The sequence below is a fragment of the Arachis hypogaea genome, chromosome 18, assembly GCF_003086295.3.
Source record: "Arachis hypogaea cultivar Tifrunner chromosome 18, arahy.Tifrunner.gnm2.J5K5, whole genome shotgun sequence".
NCBI classification, from domain to species: domain Eukaryota; kingdom Viridiplantae; phylum Streptophyta; class Magnoliopsida; order Fabales; family Fabaceae; genus Arachis; species Arachis hypogaea.
Window position 1 is genome coordinate 68,342,354 of NC_092053.1, and position 27,339 is coordinate 68,369,692.

Sequence of the window (27,339 nt, forward strand, 5' to 3'; positions counted from 1 at the left end):
TTTGTTTCTAACAAGCACACTAACTATTTGAGATTTTGTCTCTACTAACTCTCACTGCACTCAAGCTACAGAGTGTTCTTGTGTTTTTTGTTGTTGTGGTTTATTGACAGAAGCAAGGAGAGGGATCCCTACCTTCTGTGAAATTGACGAAAGAACTCTTCGAAGGTTAAGAAGAGAAGAAAGAGGGAAAGGCATTGTTGGAGAAGAGGATTCAGAGGAAGAATTCCAAGAAATGGAGGAACACTCAACAAATTCAACAAATCTACTAGTAGGAATGGCCAACAACAATGGTCAACCACAAAGGAGAGTATTGGCTTCATACACATTTGCTAATACAAAGCATTGTGGGAGTAGCATCCTTACTCCAAATGTCAATGCAAATAACTTTGAATTGAAGCCCCAGCTCATCACATTGGTATAGAACAATTGTTCATATGGAGGAAGCACTTTGGAGGATCCAAACCAACACTTATCCACCTTCCTGAGGATTTGTGATACAGTGAAATCCAATGGTGTGCATCCAAAAACATACAAATTGCTACTGTTCCCATTCTCATTGAGGGACAAAGCTGCTCAATGGCTTGAAACCTTTCCACAAGAAAGCATCACTAGCTGGGAGGATCTAGTGAATAAATTTTTGGCCAAATTCTACCCTCCTCAAAGGATCATCAGGCTCAAGATGGAGGTGCAAACCTTCATACAAATGGATGCTGAATCTCTCTATGAGGCATGGGAGAGGTACAAGGCCCTAATTAGAAAATGTCCCCCTGAGATGTTTAATGAATAGGACATCCTTCAAAACTTCTATGAAGGTTTGACTATGAAGGCTTAGGAAGCATTAGATCATTCAGCAGGAGGCTCCTTACAATTGATGAAGACAGCAGATGAGGCTCAAAACCTCATTGATATGGTGGCAAATAATCAATATTTTTTTGGCCATAAGAGATAACGCCAACCATCACAAAGGAAAGGAGTGCTAGAGTTGGAAGGAGTAGACACAATCCTAGCTTAACACAAGATAATGCAACAGCAAATCCAACAACAATTTGAGCAAATGGCTAAAAGGATTGATAGCCTCCAAGTTACAGCAATAAACACAAGCCAACCATCAACCACATAGGAGAAAAATGAAGAGTGTCAAGAAGATCAGCAGCAAGAACAAATTCAATATGTGAATAACCAAGGCCCATGCCAAAATGAGGTTTATGGTGACACCTAGAATCCATCCTGGAAGAACCATCCAAACCTAAGATGGGGAGATAACCACACTCAAACCAGCAACCATGGCAAAGAAATTCAAATCAAAACAACTCAAGAAACAACAACCACAACCAGCAAAATACTAACTCCAATCCATATAGAAAATCCCAAAACAACCACCAAAAGTCCAGCTACTATCCACCCAATAACCAAACCACTAACCAAAACACCTACCATCAACCTTCAATATCTCACAACCAGCCACAACCATCACAGGACACTCAAAGAATCTCCAACTTGGAGATGTTGCTAGAAAAGATGCTGAAGAACCAAGACATAACAAGCAAGAACCAGGAAGCCTCAATAAGAAACCTAGAGAGGCAGATGGGGCAACTATCCAAGCAAGTTGTGATTGAAAGGTCAAGAAGCTCACTCCCAAGTGATACCATTCCAAATCTGAAAGAAGAATGCAAAGCCATTCAACTGAGGAGTGGAAAAACCTTGGTGAGCAACAAAGAAGATAACAAGAGGCCTATGAATAATGGTGAAGCCAGCAACAAGGAGGAGATGACAGCAAGCAAACAAGCTCAAGAGAAGCTTGAGGAGAAGGATAACCAGCCACAAGAATCAAGGAAAGGGAAGCAAGTAATGGAGGAAGCATCTCAAGGGCAGAAGCAAGTAGTGAAGGTGTTCACACCCCCCTTACCATACCCTCAGAGGTTCAACAAGAAAACCAAGGATCAACACTTCCCCAAGTTCCTTGAAGTCTTCAAGAAATTGGAAATTAATATTCCCTTGGCTGAAGCATTAGAGCAGATGCCTCTATATGCAAAATTCTTGAAGGAGCTCATTAACAAAAAGAGAAGCTGGCATGAGAAGGAAACCATTATGCTCACACAAGAATGCAATGCTATAATTCAAAGAGGCCTCCCACCAAAGCTCAAAGATCCTGGGAGCTTTTTCTTACCTTGCACCATTGGCAATATGACCATAAAAAGGGCACTGTGTGACTTAGGGGCTGATGAGCGGATAATTTATACGCTTTTTGGCATTGTTTTTAGTATATTTTTAGTAGGATCTAGTTACTTTTAGGGATGTTTTCATTAGTTTTTATGTTAAATTCACATTTCTGGACTTTACTATGAGTTTGTGTGTTTTTCTGTAATTTCAGGTATTTTCTGGCTGAAATTGAGGGACTTGAGCAAAAATCAGATTCAGAGGTTGAAAAAGGACTGCTGATGCTGTTGGATTCTGACCTCCCTACACTCAAAGTGGATTTTCTGGAGCTACAGAACTCGAAATGGCGTGCTTTCAATTGCGTTGGAAAGTAGACATCCAGGGCTTTCCAGCAATATATAATAGTCCATACTTTGGCCAAGAATTGACTACGTAAACTGGCGTTCAACGCCAGCCTTCTGCCCAAATCTGGCGTCCAGCGCCAGAAAAGGATCCAAAACCAGAGTTGAACGCCCAAACTGGCACAGAAACTGGCGTTCAACTCCACAAATGGCCTCTGCACGTGCAACACTCAGGCTCAGCCCAAACACACACCAAGTGGGCCCAGGAAGTAGATTTATGCATCAATTACTTACTCATGTAAACCCTAGTGACTAGTTTATTATAAATAGGACCTTTTACTAGTCTTTTTGACAATCTTTGGTCTCAGTTTTATTCCATTGTTCATCTTAGGAGACTATTGATCTCGTTTAGGGGGCTGGCCATCTCGGCCATGCCTGGCCCTTCACTTATGTATTTTCAACGGTAGAGTTTCTACACTCCATAGATTAAGGTGTGGAGCTCTGCTGTTCCTCAAAGATTAATGCAAAGTACTACTGTTTTCTATTCAATTCTTCTTATTTCTCTTCTAAGATATCCATTCGCACCCAAGAACATGATGAAGGTGATGATTATGTGTGACGCTCATCATCCTTCTCCCTTATGAACGCGTGCCTGACAAACACTTCCGTTCTACATGAAATAAGCTAGAATGAGTATCTCTTAGATCTCCTAACCGGAATCTTCGTGGCGTAAGCTAGAATGATGGCGGCATTCAAGAGAATCCGGAAGGTCTAAACCTTGTCTGTGGTATTCTGAGTAGGATTCAATGATTGAATGACTGTGACGAGCTTCAAACTCGCGATTGTTGGGCGTTAGTGACAGACGCAAAAGGAGGGTGAATCCTATTCCAGCATGATCGAGAACCGACAGATGAATAGCCGTGCCGTGACAGGGTGCATGAGCATATTATTCACTGAGAGGAGGGGATGTAGCCACTGACAACGGTGATGCCCTTGCATAAAGCCAGCCATGGAAAGGAGTAAGACTGATTGGATGAAGATAGCAGGAAAGCAGAGGTTCAGAGGAACGAAAAGCATCTCCATTCGCCTATCTGAAATTCCTACCAATGAATTACATAAGTATCTCTATCCCTATTTTATTATATCATATTCGAAAACACCATTATCACTTTATATCTGCTTGACTGAGACTTACAAGGTGACCATAGCTTGCTTCATACCAACAATCTCCGTGGGATTCGACCCTTACTCACGTAAGGTATTACTTGGACGACCCAGTGCACTTGCTGGTTAGTTGTATCGAAGTTGTGACAATTATGAATTAAGATCAAAGCACCAAGCTTTGGAGCCATTACCAGGGATTGTTCGAGCCTGGACATCACAATTTCGTGCACCAAGTTTTTGGCGCCGTTGCCGGGGATTGTTTGAGTTTTCGGCAAGCTTTTGACATCAGTGCCAGATTCCCTTTTGATCCGGCAACAGCACCAAGTTTTTGGCGCCGTTGCCGGGGATTGTTTGAGTTTGGACAACTGACGGTTCATCTTGTTGCTCAGATTAGGTAATTTTCTTTTTATTTTGTTTTCAAAAATCTTTCAAAAATATTTTCAAAAATCTCTCATATGTTTTCGAAAAAAATAATAAAAACGTTTTCAAAAATTTGATTCAAGATTTTTAAGAATGAATTCTAGTGTTTCATGGAGCATGTGAAGCCTGGCTGGCTGTAAAGCCATGTCTAAATTTATTTGGACTGAGGCAGCAATTTGTTATCAAGAGCAAGCTAGTTGGAGTTAATCCACCTGCTACTGTTTCTGATCTACATGCTAAAGCTTGGCTGGCCATTGGCCATGTCTAGTATTTTGGACTGGAGCTTTCTTTGAAAGCTTGGCTGGCTAGTGAGCCATGTTTAATTCCTGGACTGAAGCTTTAGACTAACATGGCAAGATTCCTAGAATTCATATTAAAAATTTTGGAATCCTTATTTTTCCTTTTAATTTTCGAAAAACATAAAATAAAAATCCAAAAAAATTAGAAAATCATAAAAATAAAAAATATTTTCTGTTTCTTGTTTGAGTCTTGAGTCACATTATAAGTTTGGTGTCACTTGCATATGCATCTTGCATTTTTTTCGAAAATATCATGCATTCATAGTGTTCTTCATGATCTTCAAGTTGTTCTTGGTAAGTCTTCTTGTTTGATCTTGATGATTTTTTTTGTTTTGTGTCTTTTCATGTTTATCATATGCATTCTTGAATTCTTAGTGTCTAAGCATTAAAGAATTCTAAGTTTGGTGTCTTGCATGTTTTCTTTGCATTAAAAATTTTTCACAAATATGTTCTTGATGTTCATCATGACATTCAAAGTGTTCTTGGTGTTCATCTTGACATTCATAGCATTCTTGCATGCATTCATTGTTTTGATCTAAAAATTTCATGCATTGCATAATTTTCATGTTTTCATAAAAATTCAAAAAAATCAAAAAAATATCTTTCCCTTTTTCTCTCACCAAATTCGAAAATTGAGTTGACTTTTTCAAAAATTTTTAAAATCAAATTGTTTCTCATGAGTCAAATCAAATTTTCAATTTGAAAATCTTATCTTTTTCAAAATCTTTTTCAAAAATAAAATCTTTTTCAAAATTCTTAGTTATTTTCGAAAATTTCAAAAATATTTTTCAAAAATCTTTTTCTTATTTTTATACTACATTTTCGAAAATAACAAAACCAATTAATGTTTTGATTCAAAAATTTGAAGTTTGTTACTTGCTTGTTAAGAAAGATTCAAACTTTAAGTTCTAGAATCATATCTTGTGATTTCTTGTGAATCAAGTCATTAATTGTGATTTTAAAAATCAAATCTTTTTCAAAACTAATTTCTATCATATCTTTTCAAAAATATCTTCTTATCTTATCTTTTTCAAAAAGTTGGTTTCAAAATATCTTCTCTAACTTCCTATCTTCTTATCTTTTTAAAATTTGTTTTAACTAACTAACTAACTTTTTGTTTGTTTCTTAACTTTTTCAAAACTACCTAACTAACTCTCTCTCTCTCATTTTCGAAAATATCTTCCTTCTTTTCAAAAATTTCTTTTTTTATTAATTAATTATTTTTATTTTTTTTTAATTTCAAAAATTTTCGAAAATTACTAACAATTTTTCAAAAACCATTTTCAAAAATCACTAACTCTTTTTCAAAAGAATTTTCGAAAATTATCCCTCCCCCATATCATTCTATTTATTCATTCATATCCTAACATCTCATCTCACCTCTCTTCCATTCTCACAGTTGTGTTTCTTCCATTATATTACATCCTTTATCTCCCCCTCTTCTTCTACTTACAAAGGGATCCCTATACTGTGGTATAAAGGATCTCTATTATTATTATCATTTTTCTGGCCATTCTTCCTTGTCATATGAGCAGGAGCAAGGATAAGAACATTCTTATGGAAGCAGATCCAGAACCTGAAAGGACTCTGAAGAGAAAATTAAGAGAAGCTAAAATACAACAATCCAAAGATAACCTTTCAGAAATTTTCGAACAGGAGAAGGAGATGGCAGCCGAAAATAATAATAATGCAAGGAGAATGCTTGGTGACTTTACTGCACCTAATTCCAATTTACATGGAAGAAGCATCTCCATTCCTGCCATTGGAGCAAACAACTTTGAGCTGAAACCTCAATTAGTTTCTCTAATGCAGCAGAACTGCAAGTTTCATGGACTTCCATCTGAAGATCCTTTTCAGTTCTTAACTGAATTCTTACAGATATGTGATACTGTTAAGACTAATGGAATAGATCCTGAAGTCTACAGGCTCATGCTTTTCCCTTTTGCTGTAAGAGACAGAGCTAGATTATGGTTGGATTCTCAACCCAAAGACAGCCTGAACTCTTGGGATAAGCTGGTCACGGCTTTCTTAGCCAAGTACTTTCCTCCTCAAAAGCTGAGCAAGCTTAGAGCTGATGTTCAAACCTTCAGACAGAAAGAAGGTGAATCCCTCTATGAAGCTTGGGAAAGATACAAACAGTTGACCAAAAAGTGTCCTTCTGACATGCTTTCAGAATGGACCATCCTGGATATATTCTATGATGGTTTATCTGAACTATCAAAGATGTCACTGAACACCTCTGCAGGTGGATCCATTCACCTAAAGAAAACGCCTGCAGAAGCTCAAGAACTCATTGACATGGTTGCTAATAACCAGTTCATGTACACTTCTGAAAGGAATCCTGTGAGTAATGGGACGCCTATGAAGAAGGGAGTTCTTGAAGTTGATACTCTGAAAGCCATATTGGCTCAGAACAAAATATTGACTCAACAAGTCAATATGATTTCTCAGAGTCTGCATGGAATGCAAGCTGCATCCAACAGTACTCAAGAGGCATCTTCTGAAGAAGAAGCTTATGATCCTGAGAACCCTGCAATAGCAGAGGTTAATTACTTAGGTGAACCTTATGGAAACACCTATAACTCAACATGGAGAAATCATCCAAATTTCTCATGGAAGGATCAAAAGCCCCAACAAGGCTTTAATAATGGTGGAAGAAACAGGTTTAGCAATAGCAAACCTTTTCCATCATCAACTCAGCAACAGACAGAGAACTCTGAACAAAACGCTTCTAATTTAGCAAATCTAGTCTCTGATCTATCTAAGGCCACTGTAAGTTTCATGAATGAAACAAGGTCTTCCATTAGAAATTTGGAAGCACAAGTGGGCCAGCTGAGTAAAAGGATCACTGAAATCCCTCCTAGTACTCTCCCAAGCAATACAGAAGAGAACCCAAAAGGAGAGTGCAAGGCCATTGACATAAGCGCCATGGCCGAACCTGTGAGGAAAGGAGAGGACGTGAATCCCAAGGAGGAAGACCTCCTGGGACGTCCAGTGATCAATAAGGAGCTTCCCTCTGAGGAATCAAAGGACTCTGGGACTCATCTAGAGACCATAGAGATCCCATTGAACCTCCTTATGCCCTTCATGAGCTCTGATGAGTATTCCTCTTCTGAAGAGAATGAGGATGTTACTGAAGAGCAAACTGCCAAGTTTCTTGGTGCAATCATGAAGCTGTATGCCAAATTATTTGGCATTGATGCTTGGGAAGTTGAACCTCCCTTGTTCATCAATGAACTAAGTGATCTGGATCAACTGACATTGCCTCAGAAGAGACAGGATCCTGGAAAGTTCATAATACCCTGTACCATAGGCACCATGATCTTTAAGGCTCTGTGTGACCTTGGTTCATGGATAAACCTCATGCCCCTCTCTGTAATAGAGAAATTGGGAATCTATGGGGTGCAAGCTGCTAAAATCTCACTAGAGATGGCAGACAGCTCAAGAAGACAGGCTTATGGACAAGTAGAAGATGTATTAGTAAAGGTTGAGGGCCTTTACATACCTACTGATTTCATAGTCCTGGATACTGGAAAGGAAGAGGATGAATCCATCATCCTAGGAAGACCTTTCCTGGCCACAGCAAGAGCTGTGATTGATGTTGACAGAGGTGAAATAGTCCTTCAACGGAATAAGAACTCCCTTGTATTCAAAACTCAAGGATCTCCCTCTGCAACCATGGAGAGGAAGCAGCAAAAGCTTCTCTCCAAGCAGAGTCAACCAGAGCCCCCACAGTCAAACTCTAAGTTTGGCATTGGAAAGTCTCAACAAAGCTCTGTACATCTGTGAGGCTCCATGAGAGCCCACTGTCAAGCTATTGACATTAAAGAAGCGCTTGTTGGGAGGCAACCCAATGTTTATCTAATTCTTATTTTTTATTGTTTCTCATGTTTTCTTAGGTTCATGATCATGTGGAGTCACAAAATAAATAGAAAAATTGAAAACGGAATCAAAAACAGCAGAAGAAAAATCACACCCTGGAGGAGCATCTGTCTGGCGTTCAGCGCCAGAACAGAGCATGGTTCTGGCGCTGAACGCCCAAAATGGGCAGCTTCTGGGCGCTGAACGCCAGAACAGGCATGGTTTTGGCGTTCAACACCAGAAATGGCACACAAATGGGCGTTGAACGCCCAAAATGGCCACCAACTTGGCGCTGAACGCCCAGAGTTGGGTACAAAGGCTTTTTTACATGCCTAATGGGTGCAGGGATGTAAATCCTTGAACACCTCAGGATCTGTGGACCCCACAGGATCCACTCAGGATCTGTGGACCCCACAGGATCCACTCAGGATCTATGGACCCCACAGGATCCCCACCTACCTCCACTCACTTCTTCTCACCACTCTCTTTCACATAACCCCATAAACACTCTTCCCCAAAAACCCTTCACCAATCACCTCAAACTCTCTTCCCCATCACCTTTTCACCACTCACATCCATCCACTCTTCCCCATAAACCTACCTCATAAACTCCACCTACCATCAAAATTCAAAACCCATTTCCCACCCAAACCCACCCATATGGCCGAACCTTTACCCCCCTCCCTTCCCTATATAAAGACCTCCATTCTTCATCAAATGCACACAACACACCCCTCTACACTCCTCTTGGCCGAAACCTCATCTCCCTCTCCCTCTCCATATTTCTTCTTCTTCTTCTTCTATTTCTTTTGTTTTTTGCTCGAGGGCGAGCAATATTCTAAGTTTGGTGTGGTAAAAGCATAGCTTTTTTGTTTTTCCATTACCATTGATGGCATCTAAGACCGGAGAATCCTCTAGAAGAGGGAAAGGGAAGACAAAAGCTTCCACATCCGAGTCATGGGAGATGGAAAGGTTCATCTCCAAAGCCCATCAAGACCACTTCTATGATGTTGTGGCCAAGAAAAAGGTGATCCCTGAGGTCCCTTTTAAACTCAAAAGAAATGAGTATCCGGAGATCCGACATGAAATTTAAAGAAGAGGTTGGGAAGTTCTAACAAATCCCATCCAACAAGTCGGCATCTTAATGGTTCAAGAGTTCTATGCCAATGCATGGATCACCAAGAACCATGATCAAAGTAAGAACCCGGATCCAAAAAACTATGTTACAATGGTTCGGGGGAAATACTTAGATTTTAGTCCGAAAAATGTGAGGTTGGCGTTCAACTTGCCATACATGGAAGAGAACGCACGCCCCTACACAAGGAGAGTCAACTTTGATCAAAGGTTGGACCAAGTCCTTATGGACATATGTGTAGAAGGAGCTCAATGGAAGATTGACTCCAAAGGCAAGCCGGTTCAACTAAGAAGATTGGACCTCAAGCCTATAGCTAGAGGATGGTTGGAGTTTATTCAATGCTCAATCATTCCCACTAGCAACCGGTCTGAAGTTACTATAGACCGGGCCATCATGATCCATAGCATCATGATTGGAGAAGAGGTGGAAGTTCATGAGATTATACCTCAAGAACTCTACAAGGTGGCTGACAAGTCCTCCACTATGGCAAGGTTAGCCTTCCCTCACCTCATTTGCCACCTATGCAATTCAGCTGGGATTGACATAGAGGGAGATATCCTCATTAAAGAGGACAAGCCCATCACTAAGAAAAAGATGGAGCAAGCAAGAGAGCCCACTCATGGAGCTCAAGAGGCGTATGAAGCTCATCACCATGAGATTCCGGAAATGCCTCAAATGCACTTTCCTCCACAAAACTATTGGGAGCAAATCAACACCTCCCTAGGAGAATTGAGTTCCAATATGGGACAACTAAGGGTGGAACATCAAGAGCACTCTATCATGCTCCATGAAATAAGAGAAGATCAAAGAGCAATGAGGGAGGAGCAACAAAGACAAGGAAGAGACATAGAAGAGCTCAAGGACATCATTGGTTCCTCAAGAAGGAAACGCCACCATCACTAAGGTGGATTCATTCCTTGTTCTTGCTTTCTCTGTTTTTCGTTTTCTATATTATGTGCTTATCTATGTTTGTGCCTTCACTACATGATCATTAGTAGTTAGTAACTTTGTCTTAAAGATATGAATGTCCTATGAATCCATCACCTCTCTTAAAAGAAAAATGTTTTAATTCAAAAGAACAAGAAGTACATGAGTTTCGAATTTATCCTTGAACTTAGTTTAATTATATTGATGTGGTGACAATGCTTTTTGTTTTCTGAATGTATGCTTGAACAGTGCATATGTCTTTTGAAGTTGTTGTTTAAGAATGTTAAATATGTTGGCTCTTGAAAGAATGATGACTAGGAGACATGTTAATGATAATCTGAAAAATCATAAAAATGATTCTTGAAGCAAGAAAAAGCAGCAAAGAATAAAGCTTGCAGAAAAAAAAAAAAAGAAGAAAAAAGAAAAAAATAGGCAAAAAAAAATAGAAAGAAAAAGAAAAAGCAAGCAGAAAAAGCCAATAACCCTTAAAACCAAAAGGCAAGGGCAAATAAAAAGGATCCCAAGGCTTTGAGCATCAGTGGATAGGAGGGCCTAAAGGAATAAAATCCTGGTCTAAGCGGCTAAACCAAGCTGTCCCTAACCATGTGCTTGTGGCGTGTAGGTGTCAAGTGAAAACTTGAGACTGAGCGGTTAAAGTCAAGGTCCAAAGCAAAAGAAGGGTGTGCTTAAGAACCCTGGACACCTCTAATTGGGGAATTTAGCAAAGCTGAGTCACAATCTGAAAAGGTTCACCCAATTATGTGTCTGTGGCATTTATGTATCCGGTGGTAATACTGGAAAACAAAGTGCTTAGGGCCACGGCCAAGACTCATAAAGAAGCTGTGTTCAAGAATCATCATACTGAACTAGGAGAGTCAATAACACTATTCGAAATCTGAAGTTCCTATAGATGCCAATCATTCTGAACCTTAATGGATAAAGTGAGATGCCAAAACTATTCAAGAGGCAAAAAGCTATAAGTCCCGCTCATATGATTGAAGCTCTGTTTCATTGATAGTTTGGAATTTATAGTATATTCTCTTCTTTTATCCTATTTGATTTTTAGTTGCTTGGGGACAAGCAACAATTTAAGTTTGGTGTTGTGATGAGCGGATAATTTATACGCTTTTTGGCATTGTTTTTAGTATGTTTTTAGTAGGATCTAGTTACTTTTAGGGATGTTTTCATTAGTTTTTATGTTAAATTCACATTTCTGGACTTTACTATGAGTTTGTGTGTTTTTCTGTAATTTCAGGTATTTTCTGGCTGAAATTGAGGGACTTGAGCAAAAATCAGATTCAGAGGTTGAAAAAGGACTGCTGATACTGTTGGATTCTGACCTCCCTGCACTCAAAGTGGATTTTCTGGAGCTACAGAACTCGAAATGGCGTGCTTCCAATTGCGTTGGAAAGTAGACATCCAGGGCTTCCAGCAATATATAATAGTCCATACTTTGGCCAAGAATTGACGATGTAAACTGGCGTTCAACGCCAGCCTTCTGCCCAAATCTGGCGTCCAGCGCCAGAAAAGGATCCAAAACCAGAGTTGAACGCCCAAACTGGCACAGAAACTGGCGTTCAACTCCACAAATGGCCTCTGCACGTGCAACACTCAGGCTCAGCCCAAACACACACCAAGTGGGCCCAGGAAGTAGATTTATGCATCAATTACTTACTCATGTAAACCCTAGTGACTAGTTTATTATAAATAGGACCTTTTACTAGTCTTTTTGACAATCTTTGGTCTCAGTTTTATTCCATTGTTCATCTTAGGAGACTATTGATCTCGTTTAGGGGGCTGGCCATCTCGGCCATGCCTGGCCCTTCACTTATGTATTTTCAACGGTAGAGTTTCTACACTCCATAGATTAAGGTGTGGAGCTCTGCTGTTCCTCAAAGATTAATGCAAAGTACTACTGTTTTCTATTCAATTCTTCTTATTTCTCTTCTAAGATATCCATTCGCACCCAAGAACATGATGAAGGTGATGATTATGTGTGACGCTCATCATCCTTCTCCCTTATGAACGCGTGCCTGACAAACACTTCCGTTCTACATGAAATAAGCTAGAATGAGTATCTCTTAGATCTCCTAACCGGAATCTTCGTGGCGTAAGCTAGAATGATGGCGGCATTCTAGAGAATCCGGAAGGTCTAAACCTTGTCTGTGGTATTCTGAGTAGGATTCAATGATTGAATGACTGTGACGAGCTTCAAACTCGCGATTGTTGGGCGTTAGTGACAGACGCAAAAGGAGGGTGAATCCTATTCCAGCATGATCGAGAACCGACAGATGAATAGCCGTGCCGTGACAGGGTGCGTGAGCATATTATTCACTGAGAGGAGGGGATGTAGCCACTGACAACGGTGATGCCCTTGCATAAAGCCAGCCATGGAAAGGAGTAAGACTGATTGGATGAAGATAGCAGGAAAGCAGAGGTTCAGAGGAACGAAAAGCATCTCCATTCGCCTATCTGAAATTCCTACCAATGAATTACATAAGTATCTCTATCCCTATTTTATTATATTATATTCGAAAACACCATTATCACTTTATATCTGCCTGACTGAGACTTACAAGGTGACCATAGCTTGCTTCATACCAACAATCTCCGTGGGATTCGACCCTTACTCACGTAAGGTATTACTTGGACAACCCAGTGCACTTGCTGGTTAGTTGTATCGAAGTTGTGACAATTAGGAATTAAGATCAAAGCACCAAGCTTTGGAGCCATTACCAGGGATTGTTCGAGCCTGGACATCACAATTTCGTGCACCAGGGGCTAGCATTAATTTAATCCCCTATTCTATGATGCGAAAGCTATGCATAGAGGAGGTAAAGCCCACACAGATGTCACTAGAGCTCGTGGACAAATCATTGGTGTTTCCCAAAAGAGTAATTGAAAACCTTTTGGTCAAGGTGGATAAGTTCATATTCCCTGCAGACTTTGTGATTTTGGATCTAGGAGAAGAAGGAAATGAATCTATTATCTTGGGAAGACCATTCTTGGCCACAGCAAGAGCCATCATAGATGTTGAACAAGGAGAGCTGTCTCTAAGGGTACATGATGAAAACATTACTCTAAATGTCTTTCCAGAAGCACAGCATAATGATGAAAAGGAAAAATGCATGGAGGTTGGTAAAGAAGACTTACAGTGGAAGAAAAAAACCAACAAGACACTCATTAATCTTCCTCCAGGGCAAGAGACAAGCGGCAAAGCAGGACAAAAGGAGAGTGAGACTCTAAAGAATGATGAGAAAAAGCAAGAAGGAAGTAAATTGTTTGCCACTAAGAAGACAGATTTCAAAACACAGCTCACTGTCAAAGGAAAAGAATCACCAAAAAAGGGGAAGAAAAACAAGAAAAAGGGTCCAAGAGGGTGGAAAAATAAAAAGATCCCAACTGAAGGATTTTCAAAGGGAGATAAAGTGCAGATAATTTACCAACAGTTGGGGACAAATTAACAAGCTGATGACTACTACATTATCAACAGAGTACTCTCACTGGAGCATGCAGAGATTGAACATCAATGCACTGGAAGGAAACTCACAGTGAGGGGAGACAAGCTGAGACACTACAGTCATCAACCACCCTAATGAGGGTCCAATGTCAAGCTAGTGACAATAAAGAAGCGCTTGTTGGGAGGCAACCCAACTTGAGGTAGTTTTCTTTTCATAGTTAATTTAATAAAAAGGTTGAGTGGTTTTATTTGTATTGTAAGGAGCTAAGTTTGGTGTTGCACACCAAAATGATTTAAAGGAGAATGAAAGATGCTAAGTTTGGTATTCCACCAAAAATTTCATTGAAAAACACATTTTCACCTTCTGCATAAAGGGTAGCTAGCTCCAAGCAATCAGAGAAACTACTTAACCAGTGTCTATTTTCTAGTTTTTAGTTTTATTGCCTTTAGCAAAGACAAAAGGGTTTCACATATGGTTAATTTGTTGCATGAGAAAAATTGGCAAGGGACTAAGTTTGGTGTTCACACACCAAAGTAAGTTCAAAAGCCCACAAATAATTCTTGCACACTAACTAGTTGCCTAAGGGCTTGGGAAACAAGCAACTTGTAAGGATTATGCAGGAAAATATTCAATCTGTGAGAGGGATCTGCATCATCATCCAAAGGAGGAGCAACAGATAGGAATAATGATGACAGAAGGAAAAACTGAGAGATACTCCCAACAGGTTGTATTGATACTTAATCCTTGTTGCTGTGAACCATTTTTAATCTTGAAACTCCTATATGTCTTGCTGAAGTGTTCAATTAAGTGCAAGTGGAGATGTTTGCTGAGAATGCTAGCCTGTATATTATGCTTGTCATCCATCATTAGCTTGAATTTTGTTTTGTTCCTTTCTGCATAAATAGAAGAAAAATGTTTGATTTAGAAAAGTGATTGTCCAATGTTGTAGAAATTAGAATGAGAATTCAATGGTGGTACTTGTTTGATTTAATAGTTAGTTCCAATAACAAAAGCTGCATAATAACATGTTCTTTGAAGTGTAAATTAGTTTGCTGCTATAAGGTCTGTATTCAATAAAATCCCTTTGAGAATAAAGCAAAAGAAAAAGAAAAAGAAAAACCAAGAATTGGCAAAGAAACAAACAATAAGGCTAGACACCAATAGCTTGGACCCTAGGACATATGCCTGTGGTGTTTTTGTACTGGGATATGCTTGGACAAGTAGGTTCTGAGGAGTATTTTGAAACTTGGCCACTTAGATCAACTGATTTGGGATTGCCAACTGAAAGTCCACCATCAAGAGCAACCTAGTTACAAAACATTTAGTAATCCAAAGAGATGCTGGGCATCAATGTTCCTAGGAAGAAATTGTGAGCTATGTGTCTGTGGTAAAGAAATGTTGAGCAAAATTGAGCCAAAAGGCTGCTGCAACATTTGCCACCAAGCTTTCACTAATAAATAAGCTATCTGAAGCAAAAGAAAGAAAGAAAAAGCTAGCAAGGGATCAAGCAAAAGTGAGGCATTATAGCAGCAACTCTAATGAACCTTTAAGGAAACATCTCTTATCTGTCAGCAAGTAATAAATGAGCTACCATTGTCTGCATAAAACCCCATGAACCAAGTTCAATTATCTGCTAAATAAGGACATACATACTTCTCTGTTTCATTTCATTTTCTCTTATGTTTAGTGCTTGCTTGGGGACAAGCAAGGTTTAAGTTTGGTGTTGTGATGACAAGTCATCTTATGCTAGCTTTTCAAGCATTTTTCACTTGTTTCATTAGGTTTTATGCACTTTCTTGCATTGTAAATAAGTAATTTGGAGTGGATTTGCATGGTTTTGTGAAATCAATCAACCATCCTTTATTTGACACTAAATCATGAGGTTTAAGCTATAATTAGTTGGTTTTTGAATGATTTAGAAACCTTGTGAATTTGGAGATGCTTTGATTGGTTGTTTTGATTACTTGTAGGTGAAGAAATAGTGGAAAAAGGAATTTTGGGCACGCTTTGAAGATTAAGCACGCTTTGGAACCTTAGGCCACGCTTTTAAAAGCGTGGCCCATGACCATGAAGCCTTGGCATTAATAATGATGCATATGCATTTTTGTGCATGCATAAACTAATAACTAAAGCATGCATTTAATGGATGAAATGCATGAGCATCACGTTGCCAATTAATGCATGCATGAAGCATTAAATCATTAATGCCAAAAGAATGAAATGGATTATTAAAGCATGCATTTCACTATGCATTTCATCATGTTTCAACGTAATACAATTGGCATTGTTAATTGAAAATTAATGCATTGGCATTATTTAATAAAGCCATGGAAGCATGCATGAATTATTATTATTGCCAAGGTATTAATGGGAGTTCACTAAGCAATGAACGCTACGTTTATACATGGAAATGTTAAAGCAAGGAAGTAGCGTTCATGCTTGTGAACGTAGCACTCAATGAAGCACAGCGTTAAGTTGGTAATACTTAACTGAGTGCTCATCCAAGGAAGAAAGGGAAGGCCAGCGCTCAGTTAACTTTTTCTACATACCTTTATCGTGCATCTCCAAGAAAAAAAAAAGCAAAGCACAAAACTAAGGAGTGCAAACGGCAGGGTTCGAACCAAGGAGCTCCTCTCTTGCAAGGAAGGAGCGCTCCACTTGGCCAAAGAAAATTGGCACCAAATTGCTCTCCTCAAGGCTCGAACCAGGAGCCTCAAGCCAAAGAGAGAAGGCGCTACACCAAGGCATAAGGCGCTCAGTTAAAACTCCTTCACTGAGCGCTACCTTGTGAGAAGAAAAGTGGCGCTGAATTGCTCCCAGCAAGGCTCGAAGAGGGGACTTCCTCACAAGCAAAGGGCGCTGAGTTAAATCTCCCTCACTGAGCGCTAGTTCCACAACAAGGCTGCCCAAGGAAGTAGGTCATGCAACAATTGGGCCAAGGATCAAGCAAATTGGGCGCTCAGTTATCTCATCTAACCGAGCGGTCCCCTGAAGCCAAGCACCATGACCAATTTCACAAGACTTGGAGTGCTCAGTTAACTTAGTTAACTGAACGCTTCCCTGGGAGGTGCACAAGGGTCCAATTTTAATTCAATTGCCACTTTGGATCCAATTCTTCACCAAATGAAAAGTCCACTCCAAATTCTGAAGATCAAAAATAGAAAGTGTATAAATAGGACTTAGTTTGAGTTAGAGAGGACCTTTTTGTTAACTTTTTACTTTTGACTTACTTTTGAACTTTCATTTTGGATTTTGAGCTTTGAATTGGGAATTGGGATTGAGAGCTGAATCTCTCTTCCTTGTTCTCACTTTTGCATTTCTTGCTTTCTGTTTTTGAATTGTGGATAGAGATTGAAGGAATTCGGTTTCAATCCTTGATCTACAATTCATCTTTGTTCTCTTCTGCATAATTCTAAGGAATTGTGAATTGGATTCAGCTTTCTGTTTTGATTTTCATTTTTTCTACTACTTTTGCCATCTTCCTTTGGATCTTAAATTGAGTTTTTGAAGAGTTCCATTGATTCAAACTCTGAGAATCATCTCTCACTCTTCCTCTCAATTGTTCTAAGGATTGAATCTAAATTTCCTTTACTGTTTTACATTTTCTTTTCTTTTGCAAATTGTTCTCTGCTGGATCAAGGAAGAAATTGAGATCTAGACTTATTTTCTAGTCTCATTGAGCCTCTGAGCTCTTGGATTTCCTTCCTAGTCCTTGAAATTGAGTTGAATTTACTTTATGTGTTGTTCTTCATTGCAATTTACTTTCTATTTAGATCTATTGCACTTAATTCATCTTCTATACTTTCTGTTACTAAATTCTAAATTCTAGCATCCCATACCCCTCATGTGAGTAATTACTACTTGATGCGACCCGGTACACTTGCCGGTGAGTTTTAGGTGTTGGAATTTCGGTTTCAACCCATCAACTTCCACAGGAAGATCCAAACAAATTCCTCTGTGACTTCCTGCAGTTCTGTGATACTGTAGAGACCAATGGAATAGACCCTGAAGTCTGCAGGCGAATACTCTTCCCATTTTCTCTGAATGATCAAGCAAAGCTATGGTGGATTTATGAGCCCAGAGGAAGCGTGAACACTTAGGATAAGGCTGTTAGCAAATTCCTGAACTGGTTCTCCTCCTTGTAGAGATGGACTGAGCTAATGACAGATGTTCAAACTTTCAGGCAGAAAAAGGGAGAATTCCTTTACGATACTTGGAAAGGGTACAAGCGGATGATCAGGAAATGTCTCCCTGCCATGTTCGCATGTTGGAGGAGGATAAAAATCTTCTATTAAGATCTCTCTGAGATGGCCAAGAGGTTCTTGGATCACTCTACATATGACTCTCTACACCCTTGAAAAATGACATTCAAAGAGGCAGATGAACTCATTGAGAGGGTTGTCAATAACTAGTGCTTGTACTCATCTGAGGAGACTATAGCTGCAAAGATTGCTAGGAATGAACTTATGATGGAACAAATATACAATAGCATGCAGAATCAAGTTGCTGAGGTTCATAGTGACCCTCTAGATACTCATTGTGATATGAGTGGTAACCTCCCTCAAGGTGATATTCACAACTATAGCAGAGCTGAAGTTGAACTCCCAGAAGGGAGCAACACTGGCGTTGAATGCCAAGAAAGTATCACCAAGGGCATTCAACGCCTAGAGAGGGGGTAATGGAAATTAATTCAGAAGATACTTCCCTCAAGCATCCAGACACCCCAGAGAAATACACGAGCATTGATATCATCAATTCCCTGGTAGAAGAGATGAATATAGTTGAAAGACTTGAAGAAGAGCTGGACGACATCTTTTATGATGCCAAGCCTGATCTAGAGGCACCAGAAGAAATGGAGGAGACTAAGCCTAAGGTGGTTGGTGCACGAAATTGTGATCCCTGGTAATGGCTCCAAAGACTTGGTGCTCTAATCTTAATTCATAATTTGTCACAACTTCGATACAACTAACCAGCAAGTGCACTGGGTCGTCCAAGTAATAAAACCTTACGTGAGTAAGGGTCGATCCCACGGAGATTGTTGGTATGAAGCAAGCTATGGTCATCTTGTAAATCTCAGTCAGGCGGGTATTAAATGGTTATGGAGTTTTCGAATAATAATAGTAAATAAAACATAAAATAGGATAGAGATACTTATGTAATTCATTGGTGAGAATTTCAGATAAGCGTACAGAGATGCTTTCGTTCCTCTGAACCTCTACTTTCCTGCTGTCTTCATCCAATCAGTCCTACTCCTTTCTATGGCAAGCTGTATATTAGGCATCACCGTTGTCAATGGCTACATCCTGTCCTCTCAGTGAGAATGGTCCAATGCACTGTCACTGCATGGCTAATCATTTGTCGGTTCTCGATTATACTCGAATAGGATCCATTGATCCTTTTGCGTCTGTCACTACGCCCAGCACTCGCGAGTTTGAAGCTCGTCACAGCCATCCCTTCCCAGATCCTACACGGAATATCACAGATAAGGTTTAGACTTTCCGGATTTCAGGAATGGCCATCCATGGGTTCTAACTTATACCACGAAGATTCTGATTAAGGAATCCAAGAGATACTCATTCAATCTAAGGTAGAATGGAAGTGGTTGTCAGGCACGTGTTCATGGGGAATGATGATGACTGTCACGATCATCACATTCATGTTGAAGTGCGAATGGATATCTTAGAAGTGGAATAAGTTGAATTGAATAGAAAAACAGTAGTACTTTGTATTAATTCATGAGGAACAGCAGAGCTCCACACCTTAATCTATGGTGTGTAGAAACTCTACCGTTGAAAATACATAAGTGATAAAGTCCAGGCATGGCCGAATGGCCAGCCCTCATGATCTAAGAACTAGACGTCCCAAGATGATCCAAAGATGTAAATACAATAGTAAAAAGTCCTATTTATACTAAATTAGTTACTAAGGTTTATAGAAGTAAGTAATTGATGCATAAATCCACTTCCGGGGCCCACTTGGTATGTGCTTGGGCTGAGCTTGAAGTTTACACGTGCAGAGACTTCTTTTGGAGTTGAACGCCAAGTTGTAACGTGTTTTTGGCGTTCAACTCTGGTTCGTGACGTGTTTCTGGCGTTTAACTCTAGACTGCAGCGTAGAACTGGCATTCAACGCCCTTTTGCGTCATCTAAACTTGGGCAAAGTATGGACTATTAAATATTGCTGGAAAGCCTTGGATGTCTACTTTCTAACGCCGTTGAGAGCGCGCCATTTGGAGTTCTGTAGCTCCAGAAAATCTACTTTGAGTACAGGGAGGTCAGAATCCAACAGCATCAGCAGTCCTTCTTCAACCTCTGAATCTGATTTTTGCTCAAGTCCCTCAATTTCAGCCAGAAAATACCTGAAATCATAGAAAAATACACAAACTAATAGTGAAGTCCAGAAATGTGAATTTAACATAAAAACTAATAAAAACATCCCTAAAAGTAACTAGATCCTACTAAAAACATACTAAAAACAATGCCAAAAAGCGTATAAATTATCCGCTCATCACAACACCAAACTTAAATTGTTGCTTGTCCCCAAGCAACTGAAAATCAAATAGGATAAAAAGAAGAGAATATACTATAAATTCCAGACTATCAATGAAACATAGCTCTAATCAGATGAGCGGGACTTGTAGCTTTTTGCCTCTTGAATAGTTTTGGCATCTCACTTTATCCATTGAGGTTCAGAATGATTGGCATCTATAGGAACTCAGAGTTCAGATAGTGTTATTGATTCTCCTAGTTTAGTATGTTGATTCTTGAACACAGCTACTTTATGAGTCTTGGCCGTGGCCCTAAGCACTTTGTTTTCCAGTATTACCACCGGATACATAAATGCCACAGACACATAATTGGGTGAACCTTTTCAGATTGTGACTCAGCTTTGCTAAAGTCCCCAATTAGAGGTGTCCAGGGTTCTTAAGCACACTCTGTTTTTGCTTTGGACCTTGACTTTAACCGCTCAGTCTCAAGTTTTCACTTGACACCTTCACGCCACAAGCACATGGTTAGGGACAACTTGGTTTAGCCGCTTAGGCCAGGATTTTATTCCTTTAGGCCCTCCTATCCACTGATGCTCAAAGACTTGGGATCCTTTTTATTTACCCTTGCCTTTTGGTTTTAAGGGTTATTGGCTTTTTGCTCTTGCCTTTTGGTTTTAAGAGCTTTTGGCTTTTTCTGCTTGCTTTTTCTTTTTCTATTTTTTTCTGCAAGCTTTGTATTCACTGTTTTTTCTTGCTTCAATAATCATTTTTATGATTTTTCAGATTATCAAATAACATGTCTCCTGTTCATCATTCTTTCAAGAGCCAACACATTTAACATTCATAAACAACAACTTCAAAAGACATATGCACTGTTCAAGCATTCATTCAGAAAACAAAAAGTATTGTCACCACATCAATATAATTAAACTAGTTTCAAGGATGAATTCGAAACCATGTACTTCTTGTTCTTTTGAATTAAAAAAAAGTTTTTCATTTAAGAGAGGTGATGGATTTATATTCACTACTTTAAGGCATAGACACTTAGACACTAATGATCATGTAATAAAGACACAAACATAGATAAACATTTAACATAAGGAAACGAAAAACAGAAAATTTAAGAACAAGGAATGAGTCCACCTTAGTGATGGTGGCGTTTTCTCCTTGAGGAACCAATGATGTCCTTGAGCTCTTCTATGTCTCTTCCTTGTGTTTGTTGCTCCTCCCCCATTGCTTTTTGATATTCTCTAATTTTATGGAGGATGATAGAGTGCTCTTGATGTTCCACCCTTAGTTTTCCCCAATAACTGTGTGGAGGAAAATGTATCCCCTGAGGTATCTCAGGGATCTCTTGATTTGCAGTCAAATGTTCTACCACTGAGCTATAGACCCTTGAGATGAATCTATCCATCTCCTATGACTTGGAGGTGGAAGCTTTTGTCTTCCCTTTCCTCTTTCTAGAGGTTTCTTTGGCCTTAGGTGCCATCAATGGTTATGGAAAAACAAAAAAGCTATGCTTTTACCACACCAAACTTAGAATGTTGCTCGCCCTCGAGCAAAAGAAGAAAGAATAGTAGAAGACGAAGAAGATATGGAGGAGATGGAGGGATGTGTATATTCGGCTATATGGGTGGGATTGGGTGGGAAAGAGATTTTGAATTTTGAAGGTAGGTAGAGTGTATAATGGTTTTGGAGGGGAATTGGAGGTGATTGGTGAAGGGTTCTTGAGAAAGAGTGATATAGGATTATGAGGAGGTAAGATGAGTGGAGGTATGTGGGGATCCTGTGGTGTCCACAGATCCTGAGGTGTCAAGGATTTACATCCCTGCACCATTGAGGCATGTAAAATGCCTTTGCAAGCAATTCTGGCGTTTAAACGCCGAATTAATGCTTGTTCTGGGCGTTCAACGCCCATATGCAGCATATTTCTGGCGTTGAACGCCAGCTCCATGCTTGTTTCTGGCGTTCAGCGCCAGCTCCATGCTCTGTTCTGGCGTTGAACGCCAGCCAGATGCTCCTTACTGGCGTTTGAACGCCAGTGAGTCCTTCCTCTAGGGTGTGATTTTTCTTCTGCTATTTTTGATTCTGTTTTTAATTTTTTGATATATTTTGTGACTCTACATGATCATGAACCTAATAAAACATGAGAGAACAATAAAAATAAAAATAAAATTAGATAAATAAAAATTGGGTTGCCTCCCAACAAGCGCTTCTTTAATGTCAATAGCTTGACAGTGGGCTCTCATGGAGCCACACAAGTGATCAGGTCAATTTTATAGACTCCCAACACCAAACTTAGAGTTTGGATATGGGAGTTCAACACCAAACTTAGAGTTTGGCTGAGACCTCCCAACACCAAACTTAGAGTTTGACTGTGGGGGCTTTAGTTGACTTTGTACTGAGAGAAGCTTTCTATGCTTCCTCTCCATTGTTACAGAAGGAGATTCTTGAGTTTTAAACACAAGGTTGTCCTCATTCAGTTGAAGGATCAATTCTCCTCTGTCTACATCAATCACAGCTCTTGCTGTGGCTAGGAAGGGTCTTCCAAGAATGATGGATTTATCCTCATCCTTCCCAGTATCCAGGATTATGAAATCAGCAGGGATGTAAAGGCCTTCAACCTTTACTAACACGTCCTCTACTTGTCCATAAGCCTATTTTCTGGAATTGTCTGCCATCTCTAATAAGATCTAGCAGCTTGTACCTCAAAGATTCCCAGTTTCTCCATTACAGAGAGTGGCATGAGGTTTATTCCTGACCCAAGGTCACATAGAGCCTTCTCAAAGGTCATGGTGCCTATGGTACAAGGTATTAGGAACTTCTCAGGATCCTGTTTCTTCTGGGGCAATCTCAGTTGATCCAATGCATTTAGTTCATTGGTGAATAGGGGAGGTTCATCTCCCCAAGTCTCATTACCAAATAAATTGGCATTCAGCTTCATGATTACACCAAGGAACTTGGCAACTTTCTCTTCAGTAACATCCTTATTCTCTTCTGAAGAGGAATACTCATCAGAGCTCATAAAGGGCGTAAGGAGGTTTAATGGAATCTCTATGGTTTCTAGATGAGCCTCAGAGTCCTTTGGTTCCTCAAAGGGTAACTCTTTGTTGATCACTGATGTGTATTTTCAGAAAACGAAAAACGAATTCCAAACACACAAAACTAACCGGCAAGTGCACCGGGTCATATCAAGTAATAAAAATCACGGGAGTGAGGTCGATCCCACAGGGATTGAAGGATTGAGCAATTTTAGTTTAGTGGTTGATTTAGTCAAGCGAATCAAGAGTTGATTTGAGTGGTTTGTATTCGACAGAAGCTAAATTGCATGAAATTAAAAGGGAGAAGGGTAGATTGCAGAAAATTAAAGAGCAAAGAAAGTAAATAAGCTTAATCTTAAAGAACAAGTAATGTAAATTGCAGAAACTTAGATTGCAAGAAATGTAAATTGCAGAATCTTAAAGTGCAAGAAATGTAAATGGCTTGAATGGTAAAGGGAATTGGGAAGTGGATTTGTAGAAATTAAACAAGAAAAAGTAAATTGCATTAATCAGACAAGTAGAAAGTGACTTGAATTGAACCGGATCTCAAACGAAAATGTAAATAAACTTGAAAAGCTTTAAACAGAGAATTTAAAATGCAAACTCCAGATCTCAGGACCCAAGAGACTAGATAACGGAGTCTAGATCTCAATGCCTTTCTAGATCCAAATGTAGAATTCAATTGCAAGAAATTAAAGATCAAAACAGAAGAAAGCTTGAATGTAGATCTCAATTCTCCAATGGTGCAGTAAAAGAAACAGAAAGAGATCTCAAGGTGAGATTGAGACAGAATTTCCCCAATTCTCAACACCCAAGACTCAAGACAAGTGTAATTAAAATTGAAAACAAGAAAACTAAGAGGAAGAGAATTCAATTCTCCTTCCCCAAACTCAGAAACTCAGAATAATTCAAAATCCAGAAGCTCTCCAAAAATCACTTAGTAAAAACTCAGAAGGAAAAGCTCCCCTAAAACTTAAATCCTAAGCTATTTATACACTTTCTTCAAATGGTCTTCAAGCTTTGAATTGGGCCTTTGCTCTTGATGGAATTGGGTTGATAAAGGCCTTGGTTGATTGCTCTTGGAGTTGGAGAAAGATCCATTGTGAACCGGGTTGAAATCATAAAAGTTTGAGTAAAAGTTTGAGGCAAACTTTTACTCAAACTTTTTATACCAGATGGCTTCTCTTGCTGCTTCCAACGTTTGGGCTAAAGTTTGAGGTCAAACTTTTGCTCAAACGTTGGCCCCCTTATGCATATGTGTGGCGCCAACGTTTGCCAAAAAGCTTGAGGCAAACGTTGGCGCAAACTTTTCTCCTCCAGGGTGTGCAAGTGTGGCGCCAACGTTTGCCAAAAAGTTTGAGGCAAACGTTGGCGCAAGCTTTTCTCCTCCAGGGTGTTGGTTTTGTGATGCCAACATTTGCCAAAAAGTTTGAGGCAAACGTTGGCTCAAGCTTTTCTCCCAAAAGTTTGAGCTAAAGTTTGAGGCAAACTTTTGCTCAAGCTTTTTTTCCTCTGGAGTGTTTTCAATTCTTCCAAAAGTTTGAGCTAAAGTTTGAGGCAAACTTTGGCTCAAGTTTTTTTCCTCTGGCATGTTTTCAACTCTTCTAAAAGTTTGAGCTAAAGTTTGAGGCAAACTTTGGCTCAAACTTTTTGTTCTCTCTTGCTCCTAGCCATTCCTTCTTCCTTCAACCTTCTTCAAAACTCTTTCCACCTATCATCAATCAATCAAAACAATCAAAGCTATGCCCCAAATCATGAGATTGTGTTTCTTTCATAATATATGACAATTATAGCATAAAATCTCATGAAAGTGCATGAATTCATACATGGTTGATTGAATCAAAGGAAACATGGAAATCTACCCAATTGGCTTGCTTATGGCTTAAGAAAGTGCATAAAATCAATTGAAAACAAAAGAAAAAGGCTAGTGAAACTAGGCTAAGATGACTTATCATCAATCACTGGACGTCCCAGAAGGTCTTCCTCCTTGGAATTCACGTCCTCCCCTTCCTCCTTGGATTCGGCCATAATGGTTATATCTATGGCCTTGCAATCTCTCTTTGGATTCTCTTCTGTATTGCTTGGGAGAGTACTAGGAGGGGTTTCAGTGATCTTCTTACTCAGCTGGCCCACTTGTGCCTCCAAATTTCTAATGAAAGACCTTGTTTCATTCATGAAACTCACAGTGGCCTTAGATAGATCAGAGACTAAATTTGCTAAGCTAGATGGATTCTGCTCAGAATTCTCTGTCTGTTGCTGAGTGGATGATGGAAAAGGTTTACTATTGTTAAACCTGTTTCTTCCACCATTATTAAAGCCTTGTTGAGGCTTTTGTTGATCCTTCCATGAGAGATTTGGGTGATTTCTCCATGAGGGGTTATAGGTGTTTCCATAAGGTTCACCCATATAATTTACCTCTGCTATTGCAGGGTTCTCAGGATCATAAGCTTCTTCTTCAGAAGATGCCTCTTGAGTACTGTTGGATGCGGCTTGCATTCCATTCAGACTCTGAGAAATCATATTGACTTGCTGAGTCAATATTTTATTCTGAGCCAATATGGCATTCAGAGTATCAATTTCAAGAACTCCCTTCTTCTGAGGCGTCCCATTACTCACAGGATTCCTCTCAGAAGTATACATAAACTGGTTGTTAGCAACCATGTCAATAAGTTTTTGAGCTTCTACAGGTGTTTTCTTTAGGTGAATGGATTCACCTGCAGAAGTATCCAATGACATCTTAGCTAATTCAGACAGACCATCATAGAATATATCCAGAATGGTCCATTCTGAAAGCATGTCAGAAGGACACTTTTTGGTCAGTTGCTTGTATCTCTCCCAAGCTTTATAGAGGGATTCACCTTCCTTCTGTCTGAAGGTTTGAACATCCACTCTAAGCTTACCGAGCTTTTGAGGAGGAAAGAACTTGGCTAAGAAAGCCGTGACCAGCTTATCCCAAGAGTTCAGGCTATCTTTAGGTTGAGAGTCCAACCATATTCTAGCTCTGTCTCTTACAGCAAATGGGAAAAGCATGAGCCTGTAGACTTCAGGATCTACTCCATTAGTCTTAACAGTATCACATATCTGCAAGAATTCAGTTAAGAACTGAAAAGGATCTTCAGATGGAAGTCTATGAAACTTGCAGTTTTGTTGCATCAGAGAAACTAGTTGAGGCTTAAGCTCAAAATTATTTGCTCCAATGGTAGGGATGAAGATGCTTCTTCCATGGAAATTGGAATTTGGTGCAGTAAAGTCACCAAGCATCTTCCTTGCATTATTATTATTTTCAGCTGCCATCTCTTCTTCCTTTTCGAAAATTTCTGTAAGGTTGTCTCTGGATTACTGTAATTTAGCTTCTCTTAGTTTCCTCTTCAGAGTCCTTTCAGGTTTAGGGTCTGCTTCAACAAGAATGTTCTTGTCCTTTTTCCTGCTCATATGAAAAAGAGGGGAACAGGAAATAATAATAGGGATCTTTTTTACTACAGTATAGAGGTTCCCTTGTTGTTAGTAGAAGAAGAAAGGGAGTAAGAGTGAAGAAGAATGGATAATCCAAACACAAGGGTGAGGATAGGAGCAGTGATTTGAGATGAAGAGAAGTGTTAGTAAATGAATAAATAAATAGAAGGAGATGGGAGAGAGGGAATTTCGAAAAATAAATTTTGAAAAATAGTTAATAATTTTCGAAAATTAAGATAAAATTAAAATTAAAATTTAAACAATTAATTAACTAAAAAGAATTTTTGAAAAAGAGGGAGGCATTTTTCGAAAATTAGAGAGGGATAGTTAGTTAGGTAGTTTTGAAAGAGATAAGAAATAAAGAAAAAGTTAATTAGTTAGTTGAAACAAATTTTGAAAATCAATTTTTTTAAAAGATAAGAAGATAAGAAGTTAGAAAAGATATTTGAAAAAGATATGATATGAAAAGTTATGATTAAAAAGATATGATTTTGAAAAAGATAAGATAAAAAGATATTTTTGAAAAGATATGATTGAAATTAGTTTTGAAAAAGATTTGATTTTTAAAATCACAATTAATGACTTGATTCACA

The 27,339-nt window shown here is 39.2% G+C and overlaps 2 non-coding genes across 2 annotated transcripts; one reads left to right on the top strand and one right to left on the bottom strand.

The window, feature by feature from the left end:
* Positions 1–6,442: 6,442 nt before the first annotated feature.
* On the bottom strand, positions 6,443–6,550 carry LOC112773666 (small nucleolar RNA R71). Its single transcript, XR_003188204.1, has one exon. It is a non-coding gene; the product is annotated as a small nucleolar RNA R71 (small nucleolar RNA).
* Positions 6,551–26,083: 19,533 nt separating this feature from the next.
* On the top strand, positions 26,084–26,191 carry LOC112774466 (small nucleolar RNA R71). Its single transcript, XR_003188956.1, has one exon. It is a non-coding gene; the product is annotated as a small nucleolar RNA R71 (small nucleolar RNA).
* Positions 26,192–27,339: the final 1,148 nt, after the last annotated feature.